This window comes from Gallus gallus, chromosome 1 (assembly GCF_016699485.2).
Source record: "Gallus gallus isolate bGalGal1 chromosome 1, bGalGal1.mat.broiler.GRCg7b, whole genome shotgun sequence".
Classification (NCBI taxonomy): domain Eukaryota; kingdom Metazoa; phylum Chordata; class Aves; order Galliformes; family Phasianidae; genus Gallus; species Gallus gallus.
The window spans coordinates 141,364,400-141,384,432 of record NC_052532.1 but is presented as its reverse complement, the minus strand read 5'-3'; the positions used below and the strand labels follow the sequence as shown (position 1 = coordinate 141,384,432).

The window sequence follows — 20,033 nt, the reverse complement described above, 5'->3', positions numbered from 1 at the left end:
AGAAAAGAAAAGAAAAGAAAAGAAAAGAAAAGAAAAGAAAAGAAAAGAAAAGAAAAGAAAAGAAAAGAAAAGAAAAGAAAAGAAAAGAAAAGAAAAGAAAAGAAAAGAAAAGAAAAGAAAGGAAAAGAAAAGGTCTATTTTTGACAAAAGCTATAAACTAGATCTAAGTTTTTTACATTTTCTCATAAACTATTTGAAAAGAGACTTTCATTTTTCAACAGATAAATGACAAGTATATGCCTTTTTACTTAACAGAAGTTTATTCACTAAAGGTCCAGTACAGAATAAACATCTCACAAGAATAAACTGAGCAGTCTCTTCCAAATTACCAAAGCTCCCTCACTATGCTCACTTGTGTCCTACAACTTCATTCTACAAAGTCTGATTACTGTATAAATCTAGGTAGATCTGATGATTGAATGTTGAAAGGAGATGGTGTATAATAACTTACTAGGCATTCTGCAGACTAGTTGAGAGGGTTTTCTTTCCTCTGGGAATTTAAATTAGCTGCTAAAGAAAAGGAAGCTACTGAAATTTCCATGAGAAACCAGCTAAGGCTGCAATTTTCAGTTAGTCAACAGGTAAGAGACAATTTTCATCCTATTATGCTATGTTCTGGAGGAGATAGACTGAGCTAGTGTTCAAGAGAATGCTTTACCTGCACTTCAGAGAGGATTTTGTATGAAAAGTTGAAGGATTTGTAGTCCAGATAATGGGAGTTGGTGGGAACTTATCCGCTGTTGTCTTGCTTGACCAAGTAAACAGATTAAAGAGATAAAGATGTTTTATAAAAGAAATATATGATGTACATTCATTTAGTGTTACAAATGAACTCCAAAAGAAGATCATGCTCTTGATTGTTAAGCTTTGAAGATTTCTACTCTTTGTACAAATAGTAATATCAGTCAAATCATAGAATCATAGAATGGCTTGGGTAGGAAGGGACCTCAAGGATCATGAAGCTCCAATCCACCTGCCACAGGCAGAGCCACCAACCTCCACGTTTAAATACTAGACCAGGCTGCCCAAGGCCATATCCTACCTGGTTTTGAGCACCTCCGGGGACGGGGCATCCACACCTCTCTGAGCAGCCTGTTCCAGCACCTCACCACTCTCATAGTAAAGAACTTCCCTCTGTCATCCAACCTAAACCTTCCCTCCTTCATCTTAAAACCATTTCCCCTTGTCCTGCTATTATCAACCCTTTCAAAGAGTTGACTCCCCTGCTGTTTATAGGCTCCCTTTAGGTACTGGAAAGATGCAATGAGGTTACACTGCAGCCTTCTCTTCTCCAGGCTGAACAAGCTCATCTCCCTCAGCCTGTCTTTTTATGTGAGATGCCTCAGCCCTCTGATCATCTTTGTGGTTCTCCTCTGGACCCTCTCCAACAGCTCCCTGTCTTTCTTGCATTGAGGGTCCCAGACCTGGACACAGTACTCCAGATGGGGCCTCACGAGTGCAGAGTAGAGAGGGACAATCATCTCCCCCTCCGTGCTGGCCACTCCTCTTTCAATGAAGACCAGGATACCATTTGCTTTCCGAACTGCAAGAGCACAATCCTCGCTCAAGCTTTTCATTCACCAGGACCCCCAGGTCCTTCTCTGCAGGCCTACTCTCAAGGACTGCTCCTTCCAGTCTGTATATATGCCTGGGATTCCTCTGGCCCAATTGCAAAACCTTGCACTTTGCTGTGTTGAACCTCATTAGATTCACCCGGGCCCACCTTTTGAGTCTGTTGAGGTCCCTCTGAATGGCATCCCTTCCTTTCATTGTGCTATCTGCATCACTCAGCTTGGTGTCATCATCAAACTTGCTGAGGGTGCACTCAATTCCATCATCAACGTCATTGATAAAGATGTTAAAGATGATTGGTCCCAAGACAGACCCCTGGCGGACACTGTTCATTACTAGACTAATCAAATGTGACCTATCCAAATATGAAGGATAACATTCTGATCTAATAAGAATTCTGATCTATTATGAACTCATCTTGTGAAATGAAGTACAGTTTCTGTCAAGAATGTCTTTCCTCATGCACGTGTATATTTTACCATAGCTTTCATTATCCTATCACTGTTTAGAACCTATTGAAGAGACTAAGAACTGGCTGCTCTCTTCAGTGGGAGAAAAATTATGTCTCAGAGAGTTTTATATGTTTCTACATACCCACATAGATTGAAAGGTGATAGCTCTGCTTAATGGCGATGAAGAGATGCTGACTCTAACAGGAATGAAGAATTCTAGATAATTGTTGGCCTTTTATCTATTGATTTCCAAGTTGTCATTGGTGAGCTATCTATGAAGGGTTCATGACAATTTGCATCATTTCTCCATTCTTTTGTTTTTCATTTCTAGGAACTGCTTATATTGTTTCCTGATGCCCTGCTTGGTTCTAACCTACAACCGCTTTTCTTTGTGATCTTAGTCTTTATCCTGTTGTTATTTTATCACTTCTCATATCTCACTAATTTTCCTTGCTGTTTTACCATTTAGGAAGGTTCTGCATAGTTTATATTTATAGTCGTGGTATGGATCACTTTGTAGTCCCTAAGGGGCTAGCCATCTATTTTAACAAGACCACAGCAAGAACAATGGAAGCAGGGGAAAAAAAAAAAAACCACAGAATTAACAGCCTGCTACTTCAGCTTGTAGCTATTAAAATGTGTATGCGGGCATTCCTGATGTCTGAGCCATTCAGTGTTTCTATGAAACAAGGCAAAGGACAAGTAAGTTCCTATTGCTTCAGAGAACAGTGACAGTCACTGCATGGTCAGTGAAAAAGAAGATCCTTCCCTATTGGAATCATAGAAACTTCAGAGTTGGAAGGGACCTTTAAAGGCCTGCAATGAACAGGGACACCTACAGCTAGATCAAGTTGCTCAGAGCCCTATCCAGCCTGTCCTTGAATGTCTCCAGGGAAGGAGCTTCCACCACCAATTTTGGGCAACCTGTCCCAGTGTCTCACCACCTCCAAGTATAAAAGACTTTTTCCTTATATCCAAACTAAATCTACCCTCTCTTAGCTTATTCTAGCCTGGTGTTCTGGTGTCTTTCCACATACATTAGTTTACATTTGACAGAGTACTAACTGAAGCTCTGTCAGAGCACTGACTGAAATACAGATCTCCTGGATCAGGGATGCTGAGCCAGCTGCCTGAAGACCAACTTTTTTTGCCCCAACTTTTCCATTTTTCGATAAAAGCAAGGAACAAACCCAAACTACATATAAACTTTGAAAAGCCCCACAGCATAAGAAAAAGGAAGCATGTTTATGAGGAAGAAAAAATGCCAAATCACCTGAAATAATTTTAAGCATCCCCTCTCACATGTCAATATATGCATATGTGTGCAAGTGTCAGGCTGATGTGGATTGAGAACACATTGTGCATTTTATGTTGACCAATGTGCATATCCTTGGTTTGATTTTAAAGGGATATTTATGAATATATACATCTTTCTGTTCAGTGCACACTGGATACAGGGATATGTACTATCATTATATCATAGACACTGTCTGTGTTAGTGTTCTGTGTTGAAACCAGAAACATGATGGAGGAAAATACAGATTACCTACCTGACAAATGTCCTTGGAGTCTATCCTAGAAGATTGGAGTGATCCATTCGGGACCATCAACTGCCTAAAAACATTAGAGAAATATGTAATTCCCAACTTCCTATTTAAACTGAATCTACAGCTTGGTGCAAGCCAGAGATCTCTGCCATTCACATCAGCACTATCTGTCAAAGGCAGCTGCAGAGAGAGACATCAAATCTCTGTATTTGAACTCAGTATTCTGAAATCAAATCTCAGTATTCTGAAAGGCTCTCGTTAGTGAAAAAATAAAGGAGTTTATCATACTATGAGTGTCAGATACTACACATCAATAAAAATAACTTTGAAATTCTTTCTTTCACAATCTACAGTCATCTAAATGTTTGTATTATCACTGTCATATACAGGAATTGATATATCTATTATTTTCATCTACATTCCTAAGTCTCACCTCTGTTTTCCACTCTGTAAATATTGGATGAAATTACTTTTAAAAGGAACCTCAAGCTTTAAACACATGTATAAACAATCCATTTATATTTCTAAAGTGAAAGAGACACTATTTGAGTGGATTAGCACAAATAAGTGAGTTTGTTAGACATATCTGTTCTTGTAGTCTTGGAGGAGGTTACTAGGGCCACCTGTGTTCCAAATAAATTTGCTGACCTAGGTGAACTTCCTATCAACAAAATTCTCTCAGGCTCCCATTATTTCTCTCCAGCAATTAATCATCAGCTGCTGAAATGTTATGAGTGTGCTCATAATTTTCAGTTAAATTAATGGAACTCATATCTTCTGAAATGTAGAAGGAGGTTTTTCTTCCTAAACCTGGTGTGAATTTCCTGATTTATATTTTAAATCAATTACCCTTCTGAACTCTTTATATCTCCTATCTTTGGCAGAAAGGATCCAATGCTCTACAGTGACAGACACAGATAACATTAGCTGAGACCTATAAATTCAGTTTTTCAAAGTAGTGACCTCTACTGTAGACAGATACTTATACTAGTTAGAATTTTCTCATGCATAAGCACAATGCAGTTAATCCTTTTGAATTAACATAAACATTTACATTTTCTGTTGGAAATCAGTTCTATTCAGTATCTGTACTGGTAGCAGTCAGGAGTGGGCTCTGTTTGTGTGGATTCCCCCTCCTCAAATCAGTGCTTTGAGGATCTTGGTTCTGCTATGAGGGTGCACCAGTCTGAGCTCAGTGACCAGCACACAGTCTTCCCTGGACTCTCTGGACTGTAATACTACCTTTGAGAACCAGAGTGGTAGATGCAGTTCTATTGCTGTTCTCTTCCTGCACACATAGATAGAATGGTAGATATCATTTGTTTTTCAAGGGCCAAACTTATTGCACTTACACCTAAAAAACAATACCATGTCAAAACATACTTAACACTTGACATTAATTTAACTGAAACTCTTTTAAATATAAGCTTTAGAGTTTTAGTGTCCAGGATTTTACACCTGCCTTCAGTGAGATCAGAGTTCTAATTCTTAGACAATTGAAGTAGGAAATAATATATATGACAAGGAAATCACTGAGACACTTGACAAACTTTGAATAAACACTACTAGATCTTTTTGTTTGGTTTGGTTTTTGGAGGAAGAGAAAGTTACTCTAGAGTTTCATTTGTGGAATTAAAAAAAGAGCAATCCCACTATGCCATTGTGATTTCACCAGCAAACAATATCTTATTTGCACAAACATTTGCAGGATCAGACTCTGTGTGTTGCTCTCAGTGCCTGAAGAATTACGTCATGTCCTTTTGACTTTCCTTCTGTTCAAATAACCTACAATACAATGCATTCTTTTATGACCCAGGTCACCGTTTGTTTTCCCATGGAGCACAAAAACAACATTCAACAAATTTGACTGATAAAAGATTTTTATCTTACATGAGAAAGCAATGTTGTTTCTCTAAGACATATGTAATGTGTTAGCAATAACAGTATTCCCCTTCAAACAAATTGCAAACTAATGTTAGTAGTCTTAATAATGTTACACTAAATAATAACTCCCCACAGACCAATTTGCATACAGAATGTAACATTAAAAAGCCAAGTTACAATTAGCACTTTGTTATGGAAGTCTGTGGATTATAATTTACAGAAACAAAGTTATACTTGCTGCAAGAAATTTTAATTTAAGAAAAATTACCCATTTAGAATTTCTGTCACAGTGAGCAAACTTGTATTAAAATGATAGGCACCTAATAACTACATCAATTATTTATGTAATGAATTTAAAAAATGAAACAAAGTAAAGTTAGGATCAATTATTTTTCTTCTTCCTGAATAAGTGATGCAAGCCAACAACTCTTTGCCTCTTTACTGATGGTAGCAGATAGAGCAATACATATGTGAAAATAGTAGGGAAGAAAAGTATGGAGAAGAGGAAATGAAGATAACAAAGGCAAAGAGGAAAAGGAAGGAGGTAAACAGAGTAGAAAGATCAGAGAAACACACTTATCAATAAAGTGAAAAGTTTAATAAGATTAAACATGGAAAATATAGCTCAGCAAAGATGAGTCACACTAGTACTCGATTTCACTCGGGTAAATGCCATAAATCACCCGATAATGATAATGAATATCCTTAATCCTGCAGACTTTATTTGAAGGGAAAGAACATTATCTGATGTAAGTGCTTGAAAAGCAACTACATGTAAATGCATTTTGTTGTTAAAAACTTCATTCACTTTCCTGAATTCATTCTTAAAAACCTGAGCATTGATTGACCATTAATTGACCATTGGTTGACCATTAATTTTGAATTGGGATGGTTTGGATCTTAGTGTTGCCTGGTGGATCTTCCATTTTGTAATCAATGTCTGTAGGAGTGACCAAAATTTCCAACTGTTTGACAAATACTTCCAAATATAGTCTGTAAATATCTGATGACATCTTTTAGGGTTGTTTTTTTTTTTAAAATACTATTTTGTACTCCCTTCATACATATGATGTCATCCGGCTTCAGCTGAATTCAGATTCCTATGTACTGTGTCACCTCACCAGAGAAGGCAGTTTGGTCCCTCTCTCAGCCAGACATGAACCAAAGGTGACACGTGTCTGTGAACAGTGGGTCATGAGTGCTATCATCACCACATATGGTAAGGATGAGCAGTATTTCAAATTGTGTGGTAGGAAAAGGAGACGTCAGACAAGCCCATGGCTCCCTCCCTGCTCCAGGTCTCCACACCCCCTACAGTGTCAGCACTGAGGAAAGAGAAACTGGGGGGTTAAACATGCAAGTCTCGTGTGTGTAACAAGAGATCATGACAGGTCTGGAATATTTATGTGGCAAATTTTTCTACTGTAAATATTTCAAAACCATTTGGGTTCTTTGTACTCTTCAGAAAACAGAGACATTCCCACATAATTTATCTGACTAACCAAAAGGCCTACATGAGTTCAGCCTTTTCACATCTGAAGGAATCACTGGGAACTCTGCTTGTGACAGTACAGCAAGTTAAAAACAATGTGGAAAATGATGTCCCAATGGATATCTTGTGAGGGGGGAGGGGGAAAAAAAGAGTCTAAATTTAAGATAAATCATTCCTAGAGAATCATTTACTCACCTCTAGTTAAATCTGATAGATATCTTCATCTTAAAAAAAATAATCTTGACAGTATAAACTCAAATTAGGTCAGTTTGGCTTTGGTAGCAGGACATTTAGGCAGCACTGGCTGTTTTAAGAATGAAGTGGTGAATGTGGTAATCACACAACAAATAATATAAATTCAGTCACCCACCTAAAACACACATAAACATTTCACACAGTTGTCACCTTCTCATTTTGGAGAGATCAGGGTGAATGGTGCCTACAAGGCTGCTTCTTATTGCAAGGAAAGATCAGAGAATCACACTGAGCACTACTGCAAGTATTAACCACTCCAGTATTCTTTGTAGATTTCATAGAAACATGGAATTGTAGGGGAAGGGACCTTTGGAGATCATCTAGTCCCACCTCATTGCTATAGAGGGTTCCCTGGAGTAGGTTGAACAGGAAAGTGTCTAGGCGGGTCTTGAATATTTCCAGAGGAGATTCCACAGCCACTCTAGGCAGTCTGTTTCACTGTTCTGTATCCCCCAAAGTAAAGAATTGTTCCTTCTTGTTCATATGGAACTTAGAATCATAGAATCATAGAATCACCAAGGTTGGAAAAGACCCACAGGATCATCCAGTCCAACCATTCGCCCTTCACCAATGGTTCCCGCTAAACCATGTCTCTCAACACAACATCCAAACGCTCTTTGAACACCTCCAGGGTCGGTGACTCCACCACCTCTCTGGGCAGCACATCCCAGTGCCTGACCACTCTTTCAGAGAAGTAGTATTTCCTAACGTCCAGTCTGAATCTTCCCTGGCGCAGCTTGAAGCCATTCCCTCTAGTCCTATCACTAGTCACACGAGAGAAGAGGCCGACCCCCAGCTCACCACAACCTCCCTTCCTCCCTAGTTATAGAGAGCAATAAGGTCTCCCCTGAGCCTCCTCTTCTCTAGACTGAACAACCCCAGCTCCTTCAGCTGCTCTTCATAAGGCCTGTGCTCCAGACCCCTCACCAGTTTTGTTGCCCGTTCTCTGGACACACTCCAGGGCCTCGATGTCTTTCTTACAGTGAGGGGCCCAAAACTGGACACAGTACTCGAGGTGCGACCTCACCAGTGCTGAGTACAGGGGGATAATTACTTCCCTGTTCCTGCTGGCCACGCTATTCCTGATACAAGCCAGGATGTCATTGGCCTTCTTGACCAGTCACCAGCTGGATTTAACTCCATTCACCACCACTCTCTGGGCCTGGCCCTCCAGCCAGTTCCTTACCCAGCCAAGAGTGTACCTGTCCAAGCCACAGACTGCCAGCTTCTGCAGGAGTTTACTGTGGGAGACAGTGCCAAAGGCTTTACTGAAGTCTAGGTAGACTACATCAACAGCCTTTCCCTCATCCACCAGACAGGTCACTGGATCATAGAAGGAGATCAGGTTGGTCAAGCAGGACCTGCCCTTTGTGAACCCATGCTGGCTAGGCCTGATCCCCCATTTGTCCGGCACATGCTGCATGATCTCCCTCATGACAACTTCCTGTGTTCTAGGCCCTTAATCATCTTTGTGGGCCTTTGCTGGACTCTAGAAGTCCCCTGCCTTTTGAGCTGGGGGAGCCCAGAACTGGACAGAGTTCTCCATATGTGATCTCACCAGGGCAAAGTAGAGGGGGAGATTCAGCGCTCTTGATCCACTGGCCACAGTCTTTTTGATGCACCACAGGCTACCATTGGCCTTCTTGGCCACAAGGGAACACTGCTGGCTCATGGCCAACATATCCATCAGGACACCCAGGTCATTCACTGCAGAGCTCCTTTCCAGCAGGTAAGCTTCTAAGCTATACTGATGAATGTGGTTATTCCTCTTCAGGTTCAGGACTATGCATTTGCCCTTCTTGAATCTCATAAATTTCTGCTCTCTGCTCAACTCTCCATCCTGTTCTGGCCTCACTGAATAGTAGCACAGTCTTCTTGTGTGTCAACCACTCCTCGTACCTTTGTATCGTTACCAAACTTGCTGAATGTACATTCTATTCCTTCAGTTAGATCACTGAAGATATTGAACAAGTCTGGACCCAGTAGTGACACTTACATACACCCTTGGTTACAGGCCTCCAACTAGACTCTGTGCTGCTGATCACAACCCTCTGATCTCTGCCAGCCAAACATTTCTGAATCCACTACACTGTCCACACTTCTACCCCACACTTCAAAGCTTACCTATGAGGAAGTTATGGAAGAGGGTGTCAAAAACCTTACTGAAGTTGAAGTACACAACATCCATTGCTCTTCCCTCATCTATTCAGCCTGTCCTGACATCATAGAAGGCTATCACATTGGTCAAGAATGATTTCCTCTTGATGAATCCATCCACTCCTGATAACCTCCTTTTCTTTCTCTTGCTTGTAGATGACATCCAGAATAAGATGCTGTATCACCTTCCCAGGACTGGAGATGAGGCTGACAAACCTGTAGCTTCCTGGCTCCTCCTCCTTGCCCTTTTTGAAGACTGGAGTGGCATTGGCTTTCCTTCAGTTATTAGGCACCATTCCTGTTTTCCATGACCTTTCAAAGATGATAGGGAGTGCGCCATGATCTTCCCCAGACCAGAGGTGAGACTAACAGGTTGGTAGTTCCCTAGGTCATGTGTCTCTACCCTTCTTAAAAATGTGAATGAACGTGATCTTCATTTACAGCAGGAGAGACATTGCTCTTCCAGTTCCCACCTTCATAACCTTCATATTCCCAACCAATCCTTCCCTGTTCTCACAGATGACAGGTGACAGGATGAGGGGAAATGGCCTCAGGTTGCACCAGGGTAAGTTTAGGTTGGATATCAGGAAAAGCTTCTTTACAGAAAGTGTTGTTAAGCTCTCCATAGAGGTCAACTCAACATCCATAAATGTGTTTAAAAACTGTTTGGATATGGTGCTCAGATACATGATTTAGTGGAGGGTTGCTAGAGTTAGGGTAGTCTGGTTAGGCTGTGGTTGGACTTGATGATCTTTAAGGTCTTTTTCAACCTGAGCAATTCTATGATTCTATGATTCTATTTGTAAGGACAAGATCTAGCATGGCTCATGTAATGAGAGGCAGCAAAGGAACATTTGTCTCTGTTCTGGTTGGCCTCGCTTATTACACATTTGGTTGTTGTGGTGTATTGCCATTTTGGATCCCACACCTCAGGTCCTGCAGTTCAAAGTCTGACTTTCTACGCTGGCCGGTTGTCAACGGTTTAAGGGCTGGTCCGGCCCAGTTCCGCGACTAGTGGGGCAGAGGGATTTCGCAAAATCCGCGCCTCCAGGAAGGGAAACAGGGGACCCCAAAGTAATTAAAAACAGCGGCAACAATCTGAGGAGAAACAAATTTACTAAATATAGTATCGGAATGTAAGATAACACATTATAATACAATATAAATCAACAATAATTGAGAGAAAGATTGTCCGAGAGCCAAAGGCCTTACGCTAATACTGAAGCCTTGCGTGCAGTCAGGAGCAGCAGTAGCAAGCCGATCCGACAGGGAACACGGCGAGATGAGAAGAGAGGCAAATCAGATGACCTGCGCCCTTATATCTGTTCCCTTGAGCAGGAATGATAACAGTACTCGAAAAGGCTCTTGGGGAATGTAGTTCTTCTTCTCTTCCAGACAGGTACCCGGAACTAAAGCATTTGCTCTTTAACTCCCAATACACTTCATGATGTTGTGATGTGGAATACTGATAACCAAAAATCATAAAACCATGACACTGGTCTTCTGGCAAAGATTGCCCTGCCTGTTCTAGACAGGTGGATCTCATCCTTCCCTAATAGATTATAATCTTCATAGAAAATCCCATTATTATAAAAAACAAGTAACTGGGAAGGACATGGGGAAAATGACAAAATGACAAAATATATCACATTTGCTACATGCTTCTTTTTATCTTCAGCTACCTTTGTTTGCTTCTTTATAAACAGTCTCACTGCTTTATAGGAGTGTATTCAACTGATGTAATTCAAATTCCAAATCCAGATTGGTCTGACTTCCTATTTGACTTTATGTATAGTGAATGTTAACATGGAATTGACTGAAACCACTCACTAGAATTTAAACATTGATATAAATACCTCTGGAAAATGAAAAATATATATATATTACAATAGGAAAGCCAAAATCCCAGAGGTGTATTAGTTCAGTATTTAGCTAACAGAAGACTATTTATGAAAAACAAATGTCTGTACTTTTTTTTTACTTTTCCTCATATTTTTAAGTTAAAGAATTGTCAGCATGCTCAAAACTGCCAGTGATGATAGTCAGATATAGGTATTGAGTTCCAGGGGATTTATTTGTTTGATTGTTTTGTTTTGTTATTTTTTCCTGATTTAGAAGATAGGCTTGACAAGCAAACTCTCTGCATTCTCAGTCCAGAACCTTACTGATAACTTCAGTTTCTTCTGGTCTGAGTGAAAAACACCAACAGTACGTCTTCTACTGGCCAAGTGCTTTATCTTCACCTGTACAGCTGCCATCATTCCCAGTCTTCATTCCTCTTTAAATGTGTTATATGACATTCCCTTGGTTTGAAATCTCATGATAAGCAGCATTCTACTGTATTCTATTTCAAAGTAGTTTCCAAGACATTTAAAATCCTGTGGTTGAGATCAGCAAAAGAAAATAAACAAATGGAAATAATTAAGTGCTTGATAGAACTTAAAGAAGGAGCTTATCTTTCTTTCTTATTAATTCTTTATTTTTTACTTTTCTTTTTTGTTAAAAGCTTTAAAATGAGGTGAAATCCCCTTTTGAGGTGAAATCTCCTTTTGTAACTAAAAACATTTCATCAGTTCACCGTTATAACCAATCACTGAGAGAGTGAGTATTAAGAACTACCAAGAAATGACAATGGCATATCCCCTTCTGATGGTTTTTAGTCAGATAATTTTATTGAACTACAGCGTTGCATCATTGACAGTAGCTATAAATGGTCAGGAACATTCTCCACACTGACTAAATCATTTTTCTCCAGCTTCACCTCTGAAACCAATGTGTAACTACTTGTCAAGCCTTCTTGGCAATTTCTGGGAAATAAAGTTGTGGTTCAGATCCCTACTGGAAAGAATGAAAAACAGAGGTGATTAGCGCTACATGAAGCTACCTGGCAGTTTTAGACTGGTGTTATTCAATGAACGTATATGGCCCCTCTATCTAGCAATGATTTTACACTGATTCTTTTTTTTCTTTTTATCTCATTCTCCAAAAGCTGAGCAGATTAAAGAAAATGAATAAAGCCTCATCTGAGTATTTCATCTGATGTGAATCAACATGATTCAGTTCTGTAAACCTGTGCCCATTTATCCCAGCTGTGTATATGACAGTTTTATTAAATGGAAAGTCTGTGATGCAATTTAGTAAAACACATTGAAATAAGACATTTTAACAGAATGCAAACAGCAATAAACCCTTTTAATTCAAAATCACAAAGAGGTTCATTTAACAACAGGGTTAAAATAAACACCACTTCAGAGCAGTATTTATCTGAGTGCCTAATTTTAAATCCAAAAATAATCATTATGTCTACATTGGAGCTGAAAGGACATGACAGTGCTAATGGGGAGGTAGAATGAGTAGAATGGAAAGAGGATATTATTTTACCCAAAATTCTTTCAGTGGCATATGCTAAAATCCAAATTACTGAACAGTAGCACATCAGAGATTAAAATGACAATTTTTTAGCTTGCTTCAAATATGTCAAACGTAAAAACTATAGCTTTCCTTGTCAACATAATTATGTTACCAGAGGCTAATATGGTCTTCAAATGTATACATTCTAAATCTTCATGTGATAGCAACACTGAAAAAACAACAACAACAAAAAAAAAAAAAAAAAACAATTTTAAGGCTGTGCATAATATTAATATATGTCAGAACACTAATGTTTTCTTAATATATATTTTTTCTGTTTTAAAAGTATGTATCTTTACCTTTCAGTAGTTTTAGTGGGTGTATATTTCAACTTCATTTATAAAAAAAAAAAAAAGGAGGCTAATGGGTATATGTATACCCCGAGAATATGTATCAAGGGTTACTCTTTTGCACCTTTGATTAATGGTTTCCTTCTCTTTTAAAATATATACATATATTTTATTTTCACAAGTACAGATGTTATATCATAAACAGAGAATTATATTTCCTATAATTGTTCAGATGTAAAGAAAAATTACAGAAAGAAAATTCATAATTAACTTTGAAGAGAAAGAAATTTGTAAAAAGAAAAAGAAAGAAAAAATGATTAATGTAAAAAATAAAAAATAAAATCCTTGCTAAACTTCAAAACACTGAGGTTTATTTTAGAGGAAGAATTTAAAAAGCAAATAAATAAATAAATAATGGTCCAAGACAGGAGGGATTTTTATTCTACTATTTAGATTTTGAGACTCCCTGGAGAAGTTTTAAATTAAATTCCTTAAGGCTACATAGGAATATATATGCAACTGTAATATTTGATGCAAGAAACAATGCATCAAGTGATATGATTTCTTTGACAATCATGGAAAGCCCTGCTCACACAAAGCCTGCACATTTTCAGATCTAGCATGATCTTTGGTTGTTACTCATTATGGGAGTAAACAAAATGTTATGCATCTAATTTGTAGGCTTTTGCATTTACTTCCTTGCTCAGTACACATCATGTTCTGAAGAGCAGTCATCATAAAATTACTGATCCAGGAAGGGATGAGTTCTCTTTCTTGCTGATATTCCACATGAGATGATTGATGCAAAGCTGTGGAAAGTCAGCAGTTAAGTCATAAGTAAGCAGTTAAGTCAGCAGTTTGGTTAAGTCATACCAGAGACTCATCTCAATTCTTTTTCTGTTTTTTTGTTTGTTTGTTTGTTTTGAAATGTACTTTTAAAAATATTTGATAGCAAATATTTACACTTACTTCATGTGAAGTAGTGAGTAGATTAGAAAATTATACAAAATGGCATTTTCTATTTATTTTATTTTATGCTTATAGATCAAAAGGCTATAAGACAACTTAGTACATATGTGGGAGTTCACACCTCATTAAAACTTAAACTGAACCAGGTATCTGTCCACAAAGCCATTCCAAAAAGAGAAACTGAAAAATAATTACTGAGATAAAATGTACACGTCAACATTTTAAAGCTTGCTGTAAAAACAGCTGAAGAAATTGAATTTTCATTACCTTCTTTGCTAGTAACTACATTTTACATACCAAGTCTGAGCTACTCATAAATGTACAAATAAAGAAGGCCTGTTTCAGCAGCTAAAATATGTCATGTCCTTTTGTTCATATTTCACAAGTTAATGAATTTCCTAATAGAAGGGAACAAACTGCTAAAGATGCTAGGCAGGGAAATGCATTGCATTGGTCCACAGCAGTGGTTGAAGAATCTCCCACAGAAAACTTGGAGGAATGCTATTATCCTCAAGAAGTCTTAACAGAAATTGAGCTGTGTTACACTGCTGAGAAAGGCACAGCCTCAGGTTTGCCAATACTTCAGCACATTTCTTCTACTTGTATTCTGAAAACAAAAATGTATAATTTCAGCAGCATTTACTGGGCTCAGAGACATTTGGTGTCCTTCCACTCCTGTATTTTTTTTTTCTTTTTTTCTTTTTTATTTTGTTTGATGTGATTTTATCTCAGTGTTGACTATGCACTTGTGAAAATAATCTAATCTCCAGACAGTATCTATTAAGTAGCTACCAGCATAAAAAAAAGTGGTACGGAAAGATCTTAAAGTCCACACAAGCTTTTGCCTGGCACTGTTCTTAGCATCTGCCAGCCCTCTTCACCATATTATAAACAAACAGGTAAAGGAGGGCTATTTCCAGGTAATCATTTGGTTCTTCCAAAGAAGGTGGAACAGAGGAAGTTGTTTTACACCAGGAATGCTACCATACTGACAGTACCCTAACAGCCTACTTTTGAAAATCGTCTTCAGTCCTTTGATGCTTCAAAAAATATTGTTGTGGGAATTCCACAAGGGAATCCAGTCCCAAAATAAAAAAAAAGGATAGTCTTCAAAAATTACACTACACATTCAGCATAAACTATACAAGCTGATCTTTCTTAATTGTATTTTACCAAAATACAAATGCAATTTAAATAATTTAAATGAAAATTTAGATTGGAATTGGCAAATATTTTGCAATTATGCAGCTTATCTCATTAACTCACAGATATAATTTTATTCTCAAATATTTGATTCTACATACAAGCCCAGAAGTATCATAAAACATTTAAAAGATATTTTAATATAGTTAGAGGTTTAAATTGTACTGTAAGTTTCATTTGTGAGCTTTCCTTATATTTTAATTACCATTCAAATTTAAAATATATTATCAATTCATATTTTAAATTATTGCTTAGAATTATGCACATGAATAGAATTCAAAAGTTTATATGCAAAATTATAAAGACTCTTTTGCTCTGTTTTATTTATTTATTTTGTGGTCGAAGTGCCAAATGTTGGGCTTTATTCTTCTGTTAAAGAAATAAGAATATGTTCTGAAGAGCAATGTATCTCAGGAAAGAGATAATCCAGCACACAAACATGACTGGAGAGACTTTTTTTCTTATCTTTACTTACTTTTTACATGGTCTGATAGTATTAGAACAGGAGGAATGGTTTAAAATGAAAAGAGGGGAGATTTAGATTAGATATTAGGAGGAAATTCTTTACTCAAAGGTTGGTGACACACTGGAACAGGCTGTCCAGATAAGCTGTGGATGCCCCATCTCTGAAGGTGTTGGAGGTCAGGTTGGATTGGGCTCTGGACAGTTGGCAAACCTGACCCTGGAGAGGATTGAAACTATACAACCTTTAAAGTCCCTTCCAACCCAAGCCATTTTATGATTTTATGATTTTATGATTCTATGATAAGCTAGTGAAACAGCTAACTGAGAGTAGTATGTTGTAATAGCATCTTGAATACGTGGACTTTTTTTTGAATAGGTGGACTCTTTGAACTTTCACTTGCCTTTTTTGTGTACATGTATATTTTAGCAAACAAACTCAAAACTGTTTTCAACATGTTTTCTCAAACTGCTGGAGATGAGTCACACATAGCTGCAGCATGCTGCTTCTGTTCTTCATCTAGTATAAACTGTCAAAGGTTTTCAAAGAGTAGATTAAAAGAAAGGCCATTGGCTCCACAATGCCTCTTCAAAGTGAACTGCAACAGCTCATGAATTTTTCTAGTTGGGAAGAGTGATCAGAAAGAATGCTGACTTCTTCAGTCTCCAGTCTTTCCCAGAAAGGACAGATTGTGATTCTCTCTGTCAGATTAGATGTTAGTGTAAGACAAGAACTAGCTACAGCATTAGTAGTTACAGTTTTGTACCTTTTTTCAGACCTTTATTAAAATAAAGAAACATCACTCTTTGCCATGCATTTACTGAGGAGAAAACTAGATACAAAGATATTTAAGAACAATGAGAATTTTGCAGGAAAATCACCAGGCTCCTGGTTTCTCTACTGTAAATTGCTATGACTCCAGGTAGATGAGTGGTATCTCCCTGAAAAGAGAAAAAAAAATAGAACAATAGAAAGAAATGCCTGACTCTTCCAACCCTCCTCTAAATGCAGAAAACTTTAATAAGATGGAGACTTACTTTACCACTAACACCTCACCTGTCAGTCACCCTAAGAAGGGCAACTAAGAACATGTTCCATGGTCAGCCCGTCACCGTCACCGCGAATTCACACTCAACACCGCCATCAGCACGGGTCTCTGTGGGCATCCTGTTGTCCCCCCTGGACCCCCCTGCAACACAGGTTCTACTTGCTGGCCGGCACTATCATCGTCACCACAATCTTCTGCAGGGCGTCACCACAATCATCTGCAGGCTCCCCCTCTCCTTAGGGTACTCGGGCTGTGGCGTCACCCCAAATCTTGTGCTACGGCATCACCCCAAAGCTCGTGGTCGTGCAGAAGGCATCAAAACACAGCGCTCCTCACACAGGGTACCATTTGTAGCCTTCAGCAACTATGATGTTAGCCACCTGTGTTAGCCCTAGCGCGAACTGGCCAACTACATGGTCAGGACCAAATGACTGCAAATGCACACCAATATGATGAGCAGCAAAATGGCATTTATTCACTACTAAACACAGCTTATATATTTTTACTTAAGCAATCGTGCTGTCATGTTCTGCCCTGATTGGTTCGCACTAGATAACATTGTGCCTTATTTGGTTGCTTCCTCATTCCTTCGCATCCTTCCTCTTTCTTGTTTTTTTGGCAGCAAGGTCAGCACGATAGCACCGTCTCACTATGCTTAGGGAGAAGCCTGTCCCATACATCCTGTATCCCCGCAAGACACCTACTACAACAGGCAACAGTTGAGGTCTTAGAAGCTGAAAGTTGAGCTGCTCTTTTGTATTGTATAAGCACTTGAAAATTATATGCTGAACTGAGTTGTCTGTCAGCTGATCAACCCATTAAGCCCGAGTTCTTATAAGCAAAGGATGCAAACATGTCAGCAGTGGAGTATCTTGGGAGGTTTGAAGACGATGACAACTGTGTGAGAGATGGACAGAGTGAGTAGAAAAACCAGGTGAATAGAAGATGCAGTGAAAGACTAGCACAGACAGCATAATTAAAGGTGTTTATGAAGCACACAAGCATGAAAAAGAAAAAACAAATAAGGAAATGGCAGCCATTTATACTGTACTAGAGAGATGGAGACCAGGAAGAAGAGTTTCTTTTAATTGTAATGATGTACACAGTGAATGCTGTTACATCTAACAAAATTTTTTTACAGCTTCAAATGCAGTATTCACTCAACAAGTAAAATAACAATTTTTATAGAGTGGACCTCTCTCCTTCTAACTGTAACATAAAATGTCTTTCTCCCCTTTTGCCCAAAAACTCTCCTGAGCAGTGGTCTCTTTAGGAACATGGAAAGTTCATCTCCTTTGAAGATGCTGTGCAACCTCGCAATGTGGCTGTTTAGAGAAGTGCGTTAATAGTGCTTAGATTGCCACTGAAATAGCTATTAGTAGCTACAGAGCTACTCATAGATCACCACTGCACATAGTAGTTTAAGTTTGCTGCACATAATTACACATTTCATTCTCTTCTTAACCATCTTTTTCATGCTATGAACAAGGCACTGCAAGTATGTTTATAACTGCAGAAAATTCCCTTCCTTTCTCCCAGCTTTCTAGGTCACATCTTATACTGAATCTGTGGTACTCTTGCTGCTACACAGATAAGGAAGAAAAAGGAGGATTGTAAGAGAAGTCCTCACTTCAACAGTTTTGATTGTTGCAATATTCCTAACCAAAAAATACAGAAAACTGCTCATCATATGAGAAAAACAGGAACACCATTTTTTTTTTTTTTTTTTTTGAATTGCCACATATTTCTTAAACCCCTGTTGTTCTACCTTTTCTCCCTTTCCATCTAGAGAGGGAGAGCTCCACTAGTCTTTTCTTCACAGACTCAGAAGAAGAGCACTGCACAGCGCTAAGGTTAGGACTAGGCAAAACATTGTCAAATGATTTTATGAGTCCTCAATTCCTCTAGTCCCTTCACCCAAGAAGAGAAACCACAGCTTCTTTGGAAGTGAGTGGAAGTCACTAGTGAATGTGGAGGGAGGGAGTGCAGGGGGAGAGAGAAGGGAAACAGAGGCAACAGAAGTGATAAAAATGTCTCACTGCTGCACTGAGTAGTTTTCAATTTTTTTCTAACTTCTGTATCACTGGCCTTAAAATTAGTGTGGCATATACATGTATGCAAGTCTCTGAAAGTAATGTCTCCTACTTATTTCCAAGGAGACTACAACAGTTACAAAGAGCACAGTAACACTATATGGTGATAGAACAAATTCTCAGCTACAAGATACTATTTTTCACTAGCTATGAGTTTTCACAAGTGATCAACAAGACCTTGCCACTCATGAAAAACTGCACCAGTCGAGCTGAACCACTGTTTCACAGCTGCTATGAGGGTACTGTTGCTAGGAAATGTCCATGCAGTAAATCTTTCATTGGTTCAAACAGATGGAAGTCTGAAGGAGCCAAATTCAGGCTATACTGTGGACACATCCAGGTAGGTAGGACACATCCAGGCTTGGTAGGACAGTCCAACCAAGACAGGCAGTGTGCTCCACAGTCTTCCACGAGGTATGACAGCTTGAGTTATTGTGCTGTAAAAGAAAGGCTGTCTTTTCCTCTGGCATGGTTCTAGAAGTTCAAGCCTTCAGCTTAGTCAGCATCATGATGCAGTGGTTAGAGTTGAGTTCTGGAAAATCTGGAATGATCACTTCTTTCCCATCCCAAAAGAGAGTGCACATCACTTTATCAGCTGAGGGCTGTGTCTTGAACTGTTCTTCGATGGGGAATTCACACGTCATCACCCCAGGTATTGCTATTTTAACTCTGGTGTGTAGAGGTGACACCACATCTCATTACTGGTAATGGTGTGATAGAGAAAACTGTCACTTTCAGCCTTGTATTGGTTCAGTAGATCATGACAAACTTCCCTACAACATTCTTTATGTTACTCTGTAAACATTTGTGGGACCCACCCAGCACAAACTTTGGATACTCCAACACTGACACCACTGTCTTCAACATAGTGAAGCCAATATTCATCTCTGTATGCAGTTCCCTGGTCATAATCCACCAATTCGTACGGATGAACTGAACAAAATGATCTTCATTTCAGAGTGTGACAGCTGTGCATGGCCATCCAGACCATGGTTTGTCTTTAACATCGTAGTTTTTACTGTTGAAATGCACCACCCACCACCTCACTGTGCTCACATCCACTGTTTGGTCTCCATCAACACCCAGCAAGCAACAACGAATGTCAGTGGGTACCACTTTTCCACATGGAGGAATTCAATGACATCCCTTTCCTTCATACGCACTTCCATGTCAGATGCCATTTTGTCCGACTGCTCC

At 38.8% G+C, this 20,033-nt stretch overlaps 1 long non-coding RNA gene across 3 annotated transcripts in view; it reads left to right on the top strand.

Moving 5' to 3' along the window:
* The window catches only part of LOC112531529, a 56,090-nt gene that overhangs the window by 14,286 nt on the left and 21,771 nt on the right, over positions 1-20,033 (top strand). For 2 of the 3 annotated variants that reach the window (XR_003073361.3, XR_003073359.3), the window contains exon 2: positions 9,516-9,718. This is a non-coding gene — a long non-coding RNA (uncharacterized LOC112531529). Of the gene's footprint in view, positions 1-9,515; positions 9,732-20,033 lie in introns of all 3 variants that reach the window. The other variant, XR_003073360.3, reaches the window with a different exon arrangement.